General features: G+C 45.6%; 1 protein-coding gene across 2 annotated transcripts in view; it reads left to right on the top strand.

The window, feature by feature from the left end:
* The window catches only part of CLPB (caseinolytic mitochondrial matrix peptidase chaperone subunit B), a 221,791-nt gene that overhangs the window by 109,694 nt on the left and 92,145 nt on the right, over nucleotides 1-19,952 (top strand). The window lies entirely within an intron of this gene.

The raw sequence follows: 19,952 nt of genomic DNA, 5'->3' as shown, positions 1-19,952 counted from the left end.
CTTGGACGATCTGGCTTTTTGATCATCCAAGTACCGATTTAGGCTACTTTTTAGATGTTTTTTTTGTTTTTGATTATGAGCCCCATGGTATCTAATGTATTTCTTTTTTTCTTTTTATTTATTTGCATTTCAAATTAAATACAAGAATCCTCTTGTGACAGAAATACAAAGCACCATTATTAAGGAATATATATGATTATCATCAAAGAAAAAGTTCAGAAGGAAAAAGTAGACATAATAAACTACAAATCATATAAATATTAGAAGAATATTCAAAAACTCTTCCTTAGACCATACTATATCCCTGGAGAAAGAAGATAGAGAGATCTAGTCCTATAAGAAAATTAATAACAAATAAGGCTTTACGCGGTACAACCCGGCCTTCCCTTCTTTCTTTTACAGCTCTAATACTATTGCATTAATTTCTTTGCATCCAAAAAGGTTCAAAGCTGCTCCAGCTCAAAAAATACCAACATATTTTATCTGGCATTTACATGGGTAAGATAACAAGAAATTTGCTCCCATTTTTACAGCTTCTTCCCTCATAGCCAAGAATAACTTTTTGTGGTCCTGTGTTATTTTTGTAACATCCGGGAATATTCTAATTTTTTGACCCATAAAAAGACTATGGGGAAATCAAAAAAAGGCCTTCGTAATTAAATTCAGGTCCTGCTCAAAAACCAATGAAATGACCAAAGTTCCTCGATATTCGATTTCCTCCTGGGAATTTTCTAATAAATCAGATCAATTTGTTGTTCCATTTCTTGTTGTTTCTCTTGTAAGTTCTCTCTCTTTTTTGTTAGATAATACAGTTTATTTATTGGTGGAATCATTTTGGAGGTAAATTGAAGATTTTCCATCAAATATTTTTTGCATAAATCTGAAGGATTTTAGGAAAGTTTAATATCCGAAGATTAAGCCTCCTATTGTGATTCCCCAGTTGTTCAATTTTCTTCTAAAAAAAGGACTCTATCTTTGACAACAGTAGCTGAAATTTTCTGAAGAGAGATCTCCTTAGTTATCTGGTCAAACTTAGTCGTAATATTTTGTACAGATGAAGTAAGGTCATCCAATTTACTTACAATTTTTGAGAATTGTCCAGCAGATTGGGTCCTAATGTATTTCTAATCATCTATAAAGTAATTTCGCACAATAAAAGCAGTGAAAGCTGAGATGATTCTTGGATGAAGGTTGACTAATCTTATCAAGAGACAGGAAGTGATAATCACTTACTGTGAACTCCAGCAAAAAGATAGACTTCTCAGATGTATAGTAAGCATCGCAGGTATCACTTCCCACAGAAGGTCTGTGAATATTAACACAGATGTTAAGATTTGGGTCACCAACTTTGTACTCTTAGATATCAGTAGACTTTTGGACCAGTCAATAAAGATGAAGAAAGTGGATGTATTATCCTGAGCTCTACTTCCTATCTGGAGCTAGCAGTGAATCTCAACTCACCAGCGTTTCCAACTGTTCCTTGAGCGTGGGAGAGTAGTTTGCATGTATTTCAAGCCACCTATAATACAATGTAGTAATGCTGATGTCTGAGGGGGACATGTTGCTGTCGTGCTGAACTCACATTCACTTTCCACTGGGAGTCCCTGGGAATTTATGGTTCATTTTAATCGTAGCCTGAGAATGAATTTTCTGGAATAATAGGCAGTGGAACATCATAATTGTACCTCATATTTTATTTGCATAGATGCTGAGAGAATGCATAAGATATTTTCATCTTTATTTTGGTTCTGAAAGCTAATGTGTTGCTTTCATTTTGTGTTGCAGAGCTTCTCTGATTAAATCTGCTTAAAAACTCCAATACTGGTGTTTTTCTTTTAAACTTCTTTATTCATTTTTAAAACTATAATTGTGCACAGCAAATGATCCATGTACATAAAATATTAATATTACAGCACAATAAACTTGTTAAAATAATGACAAAAATTATTTTCCCCCACCCATTTATCCAATTCATAAAATTACCAATAAACAATCTATCTACACCTCTTAAACAATGTCAAAACATACCCCCCTCCCCAGGATGTGTATGTTTTCCTCAATTAAATAAATAAGTCATTCCTTACAATATTTAGTTAATGGTTCCCAAACTTCCATAAACTTTTGGTAACTTCCCTTCTGAATGGCTATAAATCTTTCCATTTTAAAGACATAACATAGGGATTCCCACCGGAATGAATAATTTAATCTGTCCCAATTTTTCAAGATAAGCTGCATGGCAACCCTCGGAGCATACGGGAGATAGGCCAGCCATGGAGGGAAGCTTACTTGCTCTTGCTTACTTCAGGCCATTCTCGCTGCCAGGTCCTGTCTACTTTCTGTTTCTGCGAAGGCAGGACCTGGCAACGAGAAAGGCCCGAAGTAAGCAAGAGCAGCAAGTTGTAAGCTTCCCTCTGTCGCTGACCTGGCTATGAATTCCTTCCTGCAGGCAATCAGACTTAAGTGGCTGACAGTTAGGAGAGATCTCAAACTTGGACAGTCAGGTAAACTTGGTAGTTAAATAATTTGTATCTTCTAACATCTACTGTGTGTCACTGTATCAAAATGAATTTTTACCCATCGGTGCCAACCTAATTTTGTCTGAGACCAGATGGTAGATGACCTACAGTAGTTGCCAGTCATTTGTCAAAATACCCTAACATTACGTAAAGCTGAGTGATGTCTATGAACTTTCTAATGCTTAAGGTTATGCATTGGAAGATGCTAAGACTGTTGGGTCGTATGACACATTTCTGGATGAGGCAAGCCCAACAGACCCTAAGTCTCTGTGGAATCAATCCATTCAGGGACAGAAAGTGTGTGTCCAGTCAAAGTAGCTCAGAGTCCATTATTTCTGTCTACAAGGAGGAGAGAGTCCTTCATGCAAGTGGATAATATTATCTTGCATCATTGGGACAGAACAGATTTCCCTGAACTCAGAATTTAAATGTAAAGTTCTGAGCATACGTGACCCTTTCTGCATGCAGTGGTTTCCTCAGTACATCGGTGTTTTCTCTTCTGCCAGATGGAAAACAAAGCTTTTGACTCACTGTGTCTTATCTGATCTTTTTCCTTAAAAAAAAAAAAAGAAAGACTTACTGTGTTAATTTATTATTTTGATTAACTTATTTTCTGGTTTCTGCACCATGTCTGACTGCCCTGATCTGCAATGTGAAAAAATAATCCAGTACCCATTTCAAATATTTAATCTGCTTGGACGCTGATCATAACCAAGATGTATGCAAACTTTGTGAACTTTTGTCTGCAAGTGCCCAACAGAATTGCTTGTACTGACTTTGAAACCACTGTGAAGAAGAGAAGAGGCTTCTTCTGGTCTGAAGGAAGGGCTGCATCTACTCAGAGGTTTGTGTGACTGTGTATTTGAGCAGATTCTCCTCAGTGGAAATTTCATCCACTTCCCTGTGCAGTGATTTCAGGAGTTCAGCTGCAAAAAAACAACACCAAATGTCTGCCAGAGGCCCGCAGTTCCTTGAAGGTTCCTAGGCCTAAAGCGCTGTCACCTTCACCTTAGATCTGTGGGAACATTTTGAAGATATCTTCCATGGCCCCTTCAAAAATACATGAGAAGTGGAAGCACATGAGTGTTGGTTTATCAAGGACTATCCTCCACACCTGAACCAGCACATTTGTCCCCAGCATGGTCTACTCTAGTGCTGCCCGATTCAGGAAAAAAAAATTTCGATTCAATTCGATTTTCCTGCCCAATTGGGTGTTTTTTTCAAACATCCTGGTGGGTTTATTTTACAGCCTCTTCACCCCATTTGCCTTCTCCTAACCACACTGGCGCTGTGGTGTAAACAAAATAAACAAACAAAAAGACTTTTCCTCTCTCTCTTAAATCCTAGCTCACGTTCGAGGTCTAACACCAGCTCTGGCAGGATACAAATTTCAAATCTGACACATTGTAATCACAAAACGGAAAATAAAATTAGTCTTTCTACCTTTTGTTGTCTGGTCATTATTCAAATCTTGTTGGTCCCAGGCTCTGGTTGTCTTCTGATAACTTGCTTGCCATGGTCTCCTTCTTTCTCCATGCTAATCATCCATCTGCCATCCCTGTCCTCCCCTTCCGTTTCCCTTCCCTCCCCAGGAAGTCTGGCATCTTCTTTTTTTCATCTCTCTGCACAGATCTACCTTTTCTTAACTACCCTTTCATGCAGCATCTCTCCCTCCTTCCCCACCACCCCAGGGTCCACCATCTCTCCCTTTCTTTTCCCAACTACCTTCTATCCAGTATCTCTATCCCCCCCACCCCTTGTGTCCTACTTCTCTCCCTTTCTGTTCCTTCCCTCCCTAAATCCCATTGTCCATCATCTCTCTCCCTCTCCTCTATTTTTAGACCCATTATTTCTTCCCCCCCAAAGTCCGGCATATGCACGTCTCTTTGAACCCCCCTTCCCTCCCTCCGTGTACATCTACACCAAGGGCCCCCCTCCCCTGAAGGTCTGTTTCCCCCCTGAAGGCCTGCACCTGCCCCCTGAAGGCCTGTACCCCATCCCTGAAGGCCTGCCCCCCCCCTTGAAGGCCTGCCTGTCCCCCCTGAAGGCCTATGCCACCATCCCTGGCCTGTCCCCCCTTTGAAGTCCTGCCCCCCCCTTGAAGGCCTGTTCCCCCCTTAAAGGCCTGTCCCACTCCCTGAAGGACTGCCCCCCCTCCCCGAAGGCCTGCCTGTTCCCCCTGAAGGCCTATGCCACCATCCCTGGCCTGTCCCCCCTTTGAAGGCCTATCCCCCTCCTTAAAGGCCTGTTCCCCCCTTGAAGGCCTGCACCCCCAAAGCCTGTCCCACCCCCCAAAGGACTGCCCCGAAAGGACTGCCACCCCCAAAAGACTGCGCACCTCCCCCCCCCTCGGGAAGGCCTCCGTGTTCCCCCTGACCTCCCCGAACCATTTACCTTATAGCTTCAGCCTGCAGCGAAGATCATGGTTACAGCGTCTTTGCAAAGTGCTTTGAGCTGTTTCCTCTGCTGCGATCCTGCCTCTGATGCTAGAGGAGGGACGGGACCGCAGCAGAGGAAACAGCTGAAAGCACTGCAAAGATGCTGTAACCGCGATCTTCAGCGACTTTCAAACTTCAGAATCTTCAAATAATTGCAGGTTGTGAGAGTTTATGGGATAATGCTATGAAATGAAGGTTTGTGCTCTGCATATTTTTGTGCGTATTTGTGGAGTTTTTCAAAGACCCACGAAGCCTTAACGGAGGCCTTTTTTCTCCACCGCAGTGTGTTTTCAGTATTCCCTGGATGAGCTGTTCCTGCACTGGTATACAGTTCTGGTTTGTCTAGGGCTAGAGGCTTCTTTTGGTCAGTGTCCAGCATAATTTTTCTTTATTTTTGGATGCTTTGTGTTAGTAGGTCGTTGAAATCACTCATTATTATACTGTTGCCCAGTTCTCCAGCTTTCCTGATCTCTGAAAACATTTCTTCATCTGTCTGCTCATTTTGTCCTGGGGGACGATAGTAGAACCCAACTTTTATATTCCTTCCCTTCACACATGGAATTTCTATCCATATGCATTCCACACTGCTATCTATGTCATGCAGAATGTTGATTTTGTTTGATTCAATTCCCTCTTTAACATATAGCGCAACCCCCCCCTCCCCCCTCCAATTTGATCTACTCTGTCCTTGTGATATAATTTGTACTCAGGTAATACAGTGTCCCATTGATTGTCCTCCTTCTACCAGGTCTCTGAATTATGGAATTTGCTGCCTACTGATCTAAGAATGCAACCTTCCCTTTATCAGTTTAAATATGACCTTAAGACCTACTTTTTTAAGGTCACTTTTTGCCAATTCCTTACTATCATAATTTCCTCGCCTGTGAGCTTTATATGCAAACCCCTGACTGCACAAACACATACCTCCTGTGCCGCTCCCTATTTGTTATTGTAGCTCTACCTACCCCATCCTACTTTGTCTTGTCCAGTATCCTAAACCTTTCATTTAGACTGTAAGCCACCCAGATGGTGGCTTGAAAATTAAACGTTACACACACTTCTGATCCATCCATGTTGCAAAAAATATCTACTCTTTCCTCTTCATGTAAACCAGGGGTGTCCAACCTGCAGCCCCATGAAGTATTTTGTGCGGACCCGGTCGAGGGCGATGCAGTGTTTTTTCTCTGCTGCCCCCAGGTGTTTACCGTCTTGCCGGCTCCCTCCTCTGACTTGCTGCTGCGTTTGCATGTTTGTGCGGCCCCAGAAAATTTTTTTACGGCCAATGTGGCCCAAGGAAGCCAAAAGGTTGGACACCCCTGATGTAGACCATTGTTGGTCTAGTGATAATAAACAGTATTTTTATATACCATGCCAACCTTTAGCTCAGGTCAGTTTACAATTGACAAACTTTCAGTCATCAGCCCCCCAAATCTTCACCAAGTGCCTCATGGTGGTTGTACTCAATTTCCCTACCTTGTTAATACTTTATAATCTTTCTCAGAAATACTAGCTCTAACTCTCAGGATTGAAATAATTCTACTTCAGAGCCTAAGCATTATCATCAGCTTTGAAAAGTCAGCCTTGCACCCTGTGAACAAGATTTTGTCTAGAGGTGCGATTTGGGACACAGTACAGGGAAAAGCTTTTCTGCCATTAGAGTGCAATTTCTGTTTGCCAACTGTGGAGGTTGGGGCACAAATCATGAAGACAGTAACTCATACCGTGGTGGATCAGAATCCCACGTGTACGGTCATGAATAACTGGGCCAGTTGGTGGGAGGGGTCCTTCTTTTCAACTACTATCTAACTAATAAAGTCTTATGTAGATTTCATTGGATGCTGCTGGCTTTAAAGATTGAGAACACTTTGAGATAGTGAATTGCCCGAGGATGCTGTGGTGTTTTGTGCATAACTATAGTTGTTCTTTGTATCTCCAGCACATTTGGTATTCTTTACTGTGACAAATGGCATGCGCCTAGACGTCGAAAGAAAGATAGCTGGAGAAGCAGTAGTTTGAGCTTGGTGATATATAGAGAGCCTGAAGACGTTGCACACTGACACTTGATTTCCATCCTGCAAGTGTCATTCCTCTGGGAGTGGCTGAAGTTATTGCTCCATATCAAATATGGGCAGAGAAGGGACCTTTCAGTTACAGCCGTAGAAATTGAATTGTTTGCAATTTATTTTTCTGAACTTCTGTCAGGGCCACTCCTGTAACAGGAAAATGCTTGTAGCTAGTGACTGGTTGCTTAGTTTATTCTATACTATGGCTTAGAAACAGTCAGTGCTTATAACACCTCTAATAGTCTCGTCCCTGGAGTGAATCTACTGCTTAGGAATGGCAAAACAGAAGTCTTTGACTTAAACCATGGCGGCAGCAGTGCAGGCCTGTCTTGGCCAGTTGTGCCCTGTGGAAGGAAGAATATCGAAGACTAAGCTACAGAGAGAATGTTTATTCATTTAGTAGGGCTTGTTGCATCTGAGTATCAGCAAGAATAAGCCAAACATAGACCATAGACAATTACAGCTGTAAACATAGTGAAATAACAATACACTTACGATATGCATTAAAACATCTTAACAGCATAGGTGGAAGTAAAGGTGGAACATATAGGGCTCCTTTTACGAAGGCGCATTAAGGCCTTAATGCACGGAATAGCGCACGCTAAAATGCCACGCACGCTAGCCGCTACCGCCTCCTCTTGAGCAGGCGGTGGTTTTTCGGCTAGCGCACCTTCGTAAAAGGAGCCCATAGAGTAAGAGGCGGTAGAAAGAAGGACGACTAAGTTAAGGAAAAATTGCCCATGAAAGCAGAAAAGGTAGAAGCAAATGGTATTGGTTAGAGTAGAAATGGAGAAGCGAATCCTCTTGGAGTGTTGATATGTGTGTGTGAGTTAATGATTCAGGATAAGATCCAAGCTTTCACCATGTTGAGTGTGGCGGTCTACAAGTCCCAACCCCTCTCACGTCCAGAAAAGGCTCATTGCTGGGTGTTACTTTGCGTGATTTTCTCTAACCTGTTTCCTAGTTTTAAATTTGGACCTGTATTGTACTGAATTAGTTGAAGCGAGTGCAAATGCTTTGTGGTCACACAAGTGTAGAATGAATGTGCTGGCAGAGACCAACTGGCATGGTCATTTAACTTCTTGTACAATTTCCTCAGACCTTTGCCAGGAAAGTTTGGAGAGGCATGGAGGGACATAATTGAAAGGGACGTCTAAGTCGCAAGTCGTCCAAAGTAAAAAAAACAGCCTAGGACGCATTTTCGAAAAGTACATCCAGATTTTTTTTTCTTTCGAAAATCGACTAACTATATGTCCTGCTGATCTGATTGTCCAAGTCACTAAATCATCCATCTTTATACCACATTTTCATCCAACTTTTCGTCCAAGTCCAAAATGCCTAGAACAAGCCCTGTTGGACTTGGGAGGGGTCTGCAAAGTGATGGACTGAACACCCAGACATGCCACCTAAATAGTGGGGTACCTTACAGGGCACTGCTGTGAACTTTTCAAAAAGGGTGCCATGTCTTCTCCTCACTACAGCTCCCTTATAGGTCATGGTAAGCCCCCCAAACCACCTCCAGAATCCCTTAGACCCACTTATCTACCACTCTAATAGCCCTTATGGCTGCAGGAGCCACTTATATGGCAGCACAAAAGGGTTTTGGGGGTGTATAGGGGAGTGCACATGTTTAAGTATCAATGCAGTGATTACAGGGGCTTATGGGCATGGGTCCTCCTCTCCATGGGTCCCTAACCCACCCCCAAGACGGCTTAAGCCGCCTCTGTGCTGAACGACTAGGCTTTCCTATGCCAGGCTGCCAGGTGATGATGGTCTGGCGGCTGAATTTTAAAGGTGTGATTAATATTTTTATGGGGTTGGGGGGCTCGGTGATCACTGGGGTAGTGTGTGGTGGTCCGTTTTTTGTGTTTACAATGCTTATCTGGTGAGTTTAGGTGGGTTTTTGTGACTTAGACCATGTTTTAGATGGTCTAAGTCACAACGTCCAAGTTCCGTCGATCGTGGGCTATATAACTTTCGGTTATACATGCTGTATGACTAAGTCTAAGCCGGCCCACTTCCCACCCAACTCCCGCCCTCGACACTCCTCCCAAAACGCCCCGTTTAGCTTTGGTCGTTCAGTGGCACTATGAAGGCCTAGGTCGTTTAGAAATACGTCCAAAACCCTGTTTTTATTATCGGCACTTGGACGTATTTGGGAAATGTTCGTCCAAGTGCCGACTTAGGCCGGTTTTTGGACGTTTTTCTCTTTCGATTATGAGCCCCTTATCCTTTTGTATTCCTAAGTGATGACTGGGGTCCAGCAGGGGCCTCAAGGGGCTATGCCTTCTTGTTACCCCCTCCTTCCTCATCCTTTTCTTCCCCAGGGCCTCTCAACTTTTTCTTTAAATTTGAAGCAAAAGTCAAGTAATAGGAGCTGTGCTGTGTCCTGAGACAACAGTGTAGCAGCAACATCCTGGGAGAGGAGGAGGAGCTCCTAGAGTTTTCCTTTAGATCTTATCTGTGATCTCGGAAGTACCAGCTGGTAGAAAGTCTGGGGGCAGTAGGAGCTGGCATATGAATACCCTGGCTGGTTCAAGATAGTCTTGTGTCAAGTTTGGGCAGTGCCGAAGAGCCGCATAGACTTAGCAGAAGGGGGGGACCTGGCCAGGGGAGCAAATATCATGGGAGCCTGGAAATGGTGGCCATTTTGTTGCCAGGTCTTTTAGCGCTTCAAGAATGTCTATATTTATTATGCAGATTTATTAACCACCTTTATGAAAAGATTCAGCAGGTACAGATTAACGTAACCCTTACAATTTTATTAACTGCATAGCAATAATAAAATAACCAATTCTAAGCATAAATACAATCAATGAGGTAAACTTGAAAATGGCAAATGGACACACTTTCAGAAATATGATTGTTCTACAGCACTATAAAATGCATATAACAAATGATGATGAATTTCAATACGATGTAAATGGTACCATTAAAGGGGGCATGGAGCAATGCCATGCCTAATAGACAATCATTAGAACGTTCAAATGCGGTTCATAAAATACAGTATAGCCGAGGGGATTTGTGTGTTCTCCATGGGGCCTCAGCTGGATCTAGGGCAGTGGTTTGCTTGGGCCCTTTCTGAGGGTCTTAATGCTGCCATTGCAGGATTCTGCCATTTTCTCAGGCTCAGGAATTCTGAGGAAATTAGAAAGTCATGGGATAGGAGGTGATGTCCTTTTATGGATTGAGAACTGGTTGAAAGACAGAAATCAGAGACTGGGTTTAAATGTTCAATATTCTTAATGGAGAAGGGTAAATAGTGGGGTGCCTCAGGGGTCAGTGCTGGGACCGCTGCTTTTTAACATACAGTATTTATCAATGATCTAGAGCAGTGGTCTGAAACTCAAATCCTTCCAGGGCCACATTTTGGATTTGTAGGTACTTGGAGGCCTCAGAAAGAATAGTTAATGTCTTATTAAAGAAATGACAATTTTGCATGAGGTAAAACTCTTTATAGTTTATAAATCTTTCCTTTTGGCTAAGTCTTAATAATAATATTGTAATTTATAGCTAAAGAGACATATGATCAAGAAACTGTTTTATTTTACTTTTGTAATTATTATAAACATAGCGAGGCCCTCAAAATAGTACCTGGCATGTGGCCCCTGGGCCGCGAGTTTGAGACCACTGATTTAGAGATAGGAATAACTAATGAGATAATTAAATTTGCTGATGACACAAAGTTGTTCAAAGTTGTTAAATCGCAAAAGAGTTGTGAAAAATTGAGACTGTAAGATTAGGCGTCAAAATGGCAGATGACGTTTAATGTGAGCAAGTGCAAAGTGATGCATGTGGAAAAGAGGAACCCAAACTTTAGCTATGTGATGCTGGGTTCTGGGTTAGGCGTCACTACTCAGGAAAAGGATCTAGGTGTTATGGTTGAGAATACATTGAAACCCTCAGTTTAGGAATTATCAGGAAAGGAATGGAAAACAAAGATGGAAATGTTATAATATCCTTGTATCGTTCTATGGTACAGCCGCACCTCAAATCCAGTGTGCAGTTCTGGTCGCTGTTATCTCAAAAAAGATATAGTGGAATAAGAAAAGGTACCAAGAAGGGCAACAAAAATGCTAAAAGGGATAGCATGGCTTCCCTATGAGGAGAGGCTAAAGTGGCTAGGGATCTTCATCCAGGAGAAGAGATGGCTCAGGGGGGATATGATAGAAGTCCATAAAATAATGTGTGGAGTGGAAAGGGTAGATGCTAGGACGGGGATATGTGTTGACGCTACTAAGTAATAGATTTAAAACAAACCAGAGAAAATATTTCTTCACACAACATGTAATTAAACTCTGGAATTCGATGCCATAGATTGTGGTGAAATCAGTTTGCGGGGTTTTAAAAAAAATTGGATAATTTCCTAAAAGTCAAGTCCATAGGCCAAAGGCTTGGAGAAATCCACTGCTTATTCCTAGGATAACAGCATAGAATCTGTTTTGCTACTTGGGATCTAGCCAGGGACTTACTTGGCCACTGTTGGAAACAGGATACTGACCATATTTAAATTATTTTGGAAAACATAAGGAATTTAAATGCTTGATTTTATAGTTATGCTGATAGTTCCATTAGACCTGTCAGATATAATGAAAGTAGAGCAAAATTATTTTGATGCAGTGGATAATTCCCCACTTCTTGAAATTAAAATAAAGCTTTGGTGTGTATCTATTATGAAAATATACACTATTATTCCTTGACAATAAAATAGTACCAGTATCCCATTTGAGAAAACTTTAAAGGTTTTGGATGTGATTTTATATTCCTTACTAACAATGGAATTTCAAACAAGAAATCTAACCACAAAAGTGTTTTGGAGATTATAACAACTTGCAGTCTTTTTTACAAAGCCGCGCTAGCGGCCCCAAAGCCCATAGAGATTTTAAGGCTTTGGAGCTGGTGCTGCGTGGCTTTGTAATACTTTCATTTCAAACAATTTGTGCTTCTATAAATTTCCTTTGCATAGGCTGCTTCAAGACAATACATGCATGATCACAGATACTACAAAACACAAAGGTTAGATTCCACCAAAACATATGAACAATCAATACAGTTACTAATGAGGTTGCACTGGCTTCTGATAGATTTTGATTTTTAAAATCAGACAGTTGGTGGTACTACGTTAGGGCACTCATTTTCGAAGCATATGGACATCTCAAAAGGCCAAAAGAAGCATCCATGTGCATGAAACGTCTGCAAAGGTAAAATATCAAGGGGGCGTGTTTAAGGCAGGACAAGAGAGGACCTGAAATTTGGATATAACAGCAATTGCTGAAAGGGAGGAAACATCCATGTCTAGCAAGGGCATCTTCATTTAGACCTTATTCAGGAATGCCCAGGTTCAGGGCCGGCGTTAGGGGGGTGCAAACAGGGCAGCTGCCCTGGGCCCCAAGGCTCTAGGGGGCCCCTATGAGCTGGCATATCCTCCCCCTTGAAGCTATAATCCCTTGAAGCCGGCGGGGTCCGGAACCTCCCACCCTACTCTACAACGGGACCTGCACCTCGGCGTGGCTGCCAGTCCATCCCCTCCGACATACTTATTCCAGAGCAGAGTCGGCAGCTGCGCTGAAGTGCAGGCAGGTACTGCGATGACTGCATCTGCCGGCTCAGCTCCGGAAGAAGTAAGTGACATTGGAGGGGGTGGACCGGCAGCCGCAGTCATCGCGGGACCTTGTGAGATAGGAAATGGAAGAGCTACAGAATGAAAGGAAAATTCATGAATGGACAAAGGCAGTAAAGAAAAAAGGGAGGGAAAGCTTTTTTGGAGACAGGCATAGTGAAGGAATGGAGCAAGAGGGAAAAGGAGGAAAAAAATGGACAGTAGACAGTGGAAAGAGAATTAGTAGAAGATAGACAAAAGCAGAAAGAGAAACTGAGACCAAGATGATGGAAAAACAGAATGTCCAGACAATGTAGAAAAAAATGTTTTATTTTGAATTTATTAACTGGAATATGTTGGTTCTGGGACATGTGCATCACAAATATACTTGTATTATCCCAGGACAAGCAGGCAGCATATTCTTAACGCATGGGTGACGTCACCGACGGAGCCCCGGTACGGACCTTTTTAACTAGAAAGTTCTAGTTGGCCGCACCGCGCATGCGCGAGTGCCTTCCCGCCCGACGGAGGAGAGCGTGGTCCCCAGTTTCTTCGTTTCCGCGGAGCGAAGAAGACGCATTTGTTTTCAACGGCTGTTGAAAAACTAATTTTTGCCTTCCTGCTCGCGTATTTTCTAAATTTTTTTCCTTTTTTATTATCAGATTCCCTTTACTTTTGTTTTCAAAAAAAAAAAAAAAAACTCGTCGAGTTTTCTTTATTTTTTCGGGCTGGCCCCGGCGGGGCCTGTTGCCACCATATAGGCCTCCGGATTCGATTTTGCGGAGGCCATGTTTCCCTTCATGCCCCCTCAACTGGGTTTTAAGAAGTGCCAGCGGTGTGCACGCCCGATCTCCCTCACCGACCCACACAATTGGTGCCTTCAGTGCTTGGGTCCAGAGCATCGGGCTGACACCTGCACCCGCTGTGCTACGCTTAAAAAGCGTACTTTGAAAAATCGGCAGATCCAGCAAAATATTTTGTTTGGTACCGGATCTGCCATGGAACCGGCTGCGATGTCGACGGCACCACAAAAGTCGGCACCGACGACATCGACACCACCGGATCCTTCCTTGGGGTCGTTGGGCCCAGGTAAGCCGGTTAAGAAGACTCCCTCTTCCCTTGAGCGCCCTCCTGCCACGGTTGCGACACCGGCCCTCCCGGCACCGCACCGACCCCGCAAACGCTCCGCTCCGATCTTGGTGAGTGCCTCATTATCGGCCTCCTCATCGCCGGAGCGTAGAGCGGCACCTATGGTACCGAAGAAGAAAAAAGCGGTACCGGTGCCTCCCCTGGACGACCGCATTGCGGCCATACTCCAAACACAGTTACAGGAGCAGCTGCAACAACAGCTCCAACAACTGTTGCCGGTGTTGCTGGCACCGCACCTTCCGGTACGGGACCGGTCCGAGCCCCACACCGTTCCATCGGTATCGACCCCCTCGGTACCGCTTAATACTTACATGCCGGTGCTCTTGGCAGAAACACCTACAGTACATACCCGTGATGCTGCCGCCCCTGTCCGGTCCCAGGAACGACATCGGTCTTTCTCACCCGGTACCGCCTCGGTGTGCTCAGGCAAATCTCTCTCAAAGACCCGCCATGCCGAGCCCTCCACACCGATGTCCAAACGTACACACCCAGACGTTAGGGACCCAGACTTGTGGGAAGACTCCCCTCACGGTACCGAGGAGGACGCTTCATCAACAGATGAAGAACCCTCCATGACCGACACCGTCTCAAAACCAGAGCAATCCTCTTTCTCCAAATTTCTTAGGGAGATGTCAGCAGCTCTTTCCATTCCCTTGGAGTCCGACTCTAAAAAGTCTCAAGCTTTTCTCGATGCCTTAGACTTTGAGCAACCTCCCAAAGAATTCCTGAAGTTGCCCGTCCACGACATCTTACGGGAAACTTTCTATAAAAACTGGGAAGCTCCCCTCACGGTTCCTGGAGCCCCTCGTAAGTTAGACAGCTTGTACCGGGTTATTCCAATCCCAGGTTTTGACAAGTCTCAATTGCCCCACGAGTCCCTCCTGGTGGAATCCACTTTGAAAAAATCTCAGGGTTCCAGTGTATATGCCTCCACCCCTCCTGGCAGAGAGGGTAAAACCATGGATAAATTCGGTAAGCGCCTTTTCCAAAATGCCATGTTAGCCAATAGAGCCAACAACTACACCTTCCACTTCTCCTTCTACATGAAGCAACTGGTGCAACAGCTCTCCTCCTTACAGAAATACCTTCCTGAACGTAAGGTCCCTCTTTTCCAACAGCATATTTCCAGCCTCCTGCAACTTAGGAAATTCATGGTTTGCTCCATCTACGACTCATTTGAGCTGACCTCTCGCGCTTCTGCCATGGCGGTGGCTATGCGCCGTTTGGCATGGCTGAGAGTCTCTGACCTAGACATTAACCACCAGGACTGCCTGGCAAACGCACCTTGTCTGGGTGATGAACTCTTCGGAGAGTCCCTGGACTCCACAACCCAGAAACTCTCCGCACATGAGACCAGGTGGGACACTCTGATCAAACCTAAAAAGAAGACTCCACCTGCTCGCACCTACAGACAGCAGTCTTCCTACCAGCGCAGGTTCTCGGCCAGACCTCTCAACCCGCCTCAACAGCAGCTGCGCCGACCTCGGCAACAACATCAAACTCAGGCTCGCTCTCAGTCTCACCAACCTGCCAAGCCTCTACCTCCATCAAAACCATCTCAGCCCTTTTGACTCTTTTCTCCAGGGCATAGCCAGTCTCCCAACATCATTGCCTCTTCCTCAGCCGATCGGAGGTCGCCTCCAACTTTTCCTCAGCCGTTGGGAGGTCATCACATCAGACCAATGGGTCCTCAACATCATTCGTCACGGCTACTCTCTCAACTTCCAGACTCTTCCCCAAGACAACCCTCCCGTAGAGTCTGCTTCTCACTCCTCCCAAACCCCCCTCCTCCTAAGGGAGGTTCAATCCCTCCTTCTTCTCAATGCCATCGAAGAGGTACCTCCGGACCAAAGGGGTCAGGGATTCTACTCCCGCTACTTCCTGGTCCCCAAGAAGACAGGAGACCTCCGTCCCATCCTCGATCTCAGGGACCTCAACAAGTGTTTGGTCAAAGAGAAGTTCAGAATGCTCTCCCTGGCCACTCTTTACCCTCTTCTCTCTCAACACGACTGGCTGTGTTCCCTGGACCTCAAAGAGGCCTACACTCACATCCCCATCAATCTGAATTCACGACGCTACCTCCGCTTTCAGGTTCAGCACCGCCACTATCAGTACAAGGTACTACCCTTTGGCCTCGCATCATCGCCCAGGGTGTTCACCAAGTGCCTTATTGTGGTGGCGGCCTTCCTCAGATCTCACAACCTCCAGGTGTTCCCCTACTTGGACGATTGGTTGGTGAAAGCAACTTCATCTCCACTTGTGCTACAAGCCACTCATCACACCATCTCTTTTCTCCATCTCTTGGGGTTCGAGATCAACTACCCCAAGTCGCATCTGCTTCCCACACAGCGACTTCAGTTCATCGGAGCAGTTCTCGACACCACTCTGATGAGGGCGTTTCTCCCCTCCGACCGACACCGGACCCTGCTCCACCTCTGTCGTCAGGTGCTCCTTCATCAAACCATCCCAGCTCGACAGATGATGGTCCTCTTGGGCCACATGGCCTCGACGGTCCATGTACTTCCTCTGGCTCGACTCCACCTCAGGACACCTCAGAGGACTCTAGCCAACCAATGGTCACAGACCACGGATCCTCTTTCTCATCCCATCTCTGTGACATCGTCTCTTCAGCAATCTCTTCAATGGTGGTTGAACTCCTCCAATCTTTCCAGGGGTCTACTCTTCCATCTACCCCCTCACTCCATGATCATAACCACGGATGCCTCCCCCTATGCGTTGGGAGCTCACCTGGGTGATCTACGCACCCAGGGACTCTGGACCCCTCAGGAGTGTCAACATCACATCAATTTCCTGGAACTCAGAGCCATGTTCTATGCTCTCAAGTCCTTCCAGCACCTTCTCTACCCTCAGGTTCTTCTCCTATGCTCAGACAATCAAGTCGCCATGTACTACATAAACAAGCAAGGCGGCACCGGATCTCCCCTCCTCTGTCAGGAGGCCATCCGAATCTGGACCTGGGCCACGACCCACAGTCTCTTTCTCAAGGCTGTATATATCCAGGGCGAACAGAACTCCTTGGCCGACAATCTCAGCCGCATCCTTCAACCTCACGAGTGGACTCTGGACCCTCCAACACTCCACTCCATCTTTGCTCGCTGGGGCACTCCACAGGTCGACCTCTTTGCAGCTCCTCACAACCATCAGCTGCCCCAGTTCTGTTCCAGACTCTTCTCTCCTCATCGTCTGACCCCAGACGCATTCCTGCTCGACTGGACGGATCGGTTCCTCTATGCCTTTCCTCCTCTACCTCTGATGTTGCGGACGTTATCCAAACTTCGCAGGGACAGGGCCACCATGATTTTTATCGCTCCTCAGTGGCCTCGCCAACACTGGTTCTCCCTCCTGCTTCAGCTCAGCTCCAGGGAGCCCATTCCTCTTCCTGTGTTTCCTACTCTACTTACACAGCAGCATCAGTCTCTCCTACATCCCAATCTGTCTTCGCTCCACCTGACAGCTTGGTTTCTCTCGGGCTAACCTCTCCAGAGAATCTGTCTCAGCCCGTCCGTCGCATTTTGGATGCCTCTAGGAAACCGGCCACCCTTCAATGTTACCATCAGAAGTGGACCAGGTTCTCCTCTTGGTGTCTACTGCATCATCACGATCCAACCTCTTTGGCGGTGGAAACTGTACTGGACTATTTGCTTTCCCTGTCCGACGCTGGCCTCAAGTCTACCTCAATCAGAGTCCACCTCAGTGCCATCACTGCGTTTCATGAGCCTATCCTCGGAAAACCTCTCACGGCTCATCCACTGGTTTCCCGGTTCATGAGAGGCCTCTTCAATGTCAAACCACCTCTGAAGCCTCCTCCTGTCGTCTGGGACCTGAATGTGGTTTTATCCACCCTCATGAAACCTCCTTTTGAGCCTCTTGCCACAACTTCGCTCAAACTCCTAACATGGAAGGTGCTTTTCCTCATTGCCATCACCTCTGCCAGGAGGATTAGTGAGATGCATGCACTGGTCGCCGATCCACCATTCACTGTTTTTCACCATGACAAGGTGGTCCTGCATACCCACCCTAAATTCCTTCCCAAGGTGGTCTCGGCTTTCCACCTCAACCAGTCCATTGTGTTGCCTGTCTTTTTCCCTAAACCCCATTCTCACCCTGGGGAACAGGCGTTGCACACGCTAGATTGTAAGCGTGCCCTCGCATACTACCTTGACCGTACCAGGGCTCACCACTCGTCCCCTCAGCTCTTTCTGACCTTCGATCCTAACCGTTTAGGTCGTCCTGTCTCTAAACGGACGCTTTCCAACTGGCTTGCCGCCTGTATTGCGTTCTGTTATGCTCGGGCCGGTCTCTCACTGGAAGGTGCTGTCACGGCCCACAGGGTCAGAGCTATGGCTGCTTCTGTGGCTTTCCTCCGTTCCACGCCCATCGAGGAAATCTGCAAGGCTGCCACTTGGTCCTCAGTTCACACGTTCACTACTCACTACTGTCTGGATGCCTTCTCCAGACGGGATGGACACTTCGGCCAATCTGTGTTGCAAAATTTATTTTCCTAATGGCCAACCATCCCTCGTCCCTCTCTGTTAGCTTGGAGGTCACCCATACGTTAAGAATATGCTGCCTGCTTGTCCTGGGATAAAGCACAGTTACTTACCGTAACAGGTGTTATCCAGGGACAGCAGGCAGATATTCTTACGTCCCACCCTCCTCCCCGGGTTGGCTTCTTAGCTGGCTTATCCTAACTGGGGACCACGCTCTCCTCCGTCGGGCGGGAAGGCACTCGCGCATGCGCGGTACGGCCAACTAGAACTTTCTAGTTAAAAGTGTCCGTACCGGGGCTCCGTCAGTGACGTCACCCATGCGTTAAGAATATCTGCCTGCTGTCCCTGGATAACACCTGTTACGGTAAGTAACTGTGCTTTATGTTCAGTGGCATAGCCACACAACTCTTTTTTTTTTTTTTTTTTAGGAGGGGGGGCTGGAGCCCAAAATGGGTGGATGGGCACCAAATTTTCTCCCCACCTGAATGCAAAATATAAATACTTGAGCTGGTGGGGATCCACAAGCCCTGCCAACTAAAGATTTCCTCTTCCAGGCTAGCAGCTAGTGGCCGTATCCTCAAGCTGCCACTGTAGTTTATTTATTTCTTCCATTTGTGCGTCACACATACCTATACAAGCTCTAGGCGACATTAGAGAGGAAGGGGTTGGAAGAGGATAGGGAGGACTATGGAGGGCAGGAAGGAGGAGAGGAGAGAAGCATGTCGAATGCTTCATAGAAATTCCTAACTTTACATGCATGAAAGTCAAGGGGGTGGGGAGGCAGCAGCAGCTTGGAAAGTTCTGGTCTCTGGACCTGAGGAGCTGGCCATCAGCTGGTGAGGCTTGGGGATTTCATTTTGAGGGGGGCCTAAGCTCAAAGTGGGAGGCTACAAAATGAAGTACTTGCTGAGTTTGTTTTGGGGTTTGGGGTTCATATTTCTATTTTTAATTTGTGATCCATTGTTCTGTATTTGGTGAAGTCTGTGTGAAGAAGTCATTTAAAATTGTTTTATACGTAATGGTGGGTATGGAAATCGGGAGAGAGGCCCCCTCCTTAATTTCAGCCTTGGGCTCCAGCAAGTCTAAAACCGGCCCTGCCCAGGTTTGCAGAAAGGTTGAGCAGTTGTCCAATAGACAAATTAAGTTATGAAGCCTCCTTAATCCCCTAATGGTTAAGAACATAAGAATTGCCACTGCTGGGTCAGACCAGTGGTCCATCGTGGCCAGCAGTCGTGGCAGCCCCTAGGTCAAAGACCAGTGCCCTAACTGAGACCAGCCCTACCTGCGTACGTTCCGGTTCCGCAGGAACTTGTCTAACTTCGTTTTGAATCCGTGAAGGGTATTTTCCCCTAAATGTGAAAGCAGAAGGGAAAACCATTGATTGATTTGTTTGCTCTCCCGTTGTCCCCAAAGAGCTCAGAACGAGTTACAAGTTAAAGATACATAATATACAGTTAACAGATTACGATTTGCCTTGGATGTGTCCTAATTTCAGGCTGTATGATAGTGTCAAATATTATAAGGGATACTGACGGTGGGAGAATTCTCCTGGTTCGGGTGAGGGGGGAGTTCTGTCACCAGCAACAGAGGGACACCTCCAGGAGGGAGGGTGATAGGAATACAAACATCAGGGGGATAGGAGGTATAGAAGACTCAAATAAAATCCCCCCCAAATC

This window comes from Geotrypetes seraphini, chromosome 6, assembly GCF_902459505.1.
Source record: "Geotrypetes seraphini chromosome 6, aGeoSer1.1, whole genome shotgun sequence".
NCBI classification, from domain to species: Eukaryota; Metazoa; Chordata; class Amphibia; order Gymnophiona; family Dermophiidae; genus Geotrypetes; species Geotrypetes seraphini.
This window is presented reverse-complemented; position numbering and strand designations above follow the sequence as displayed.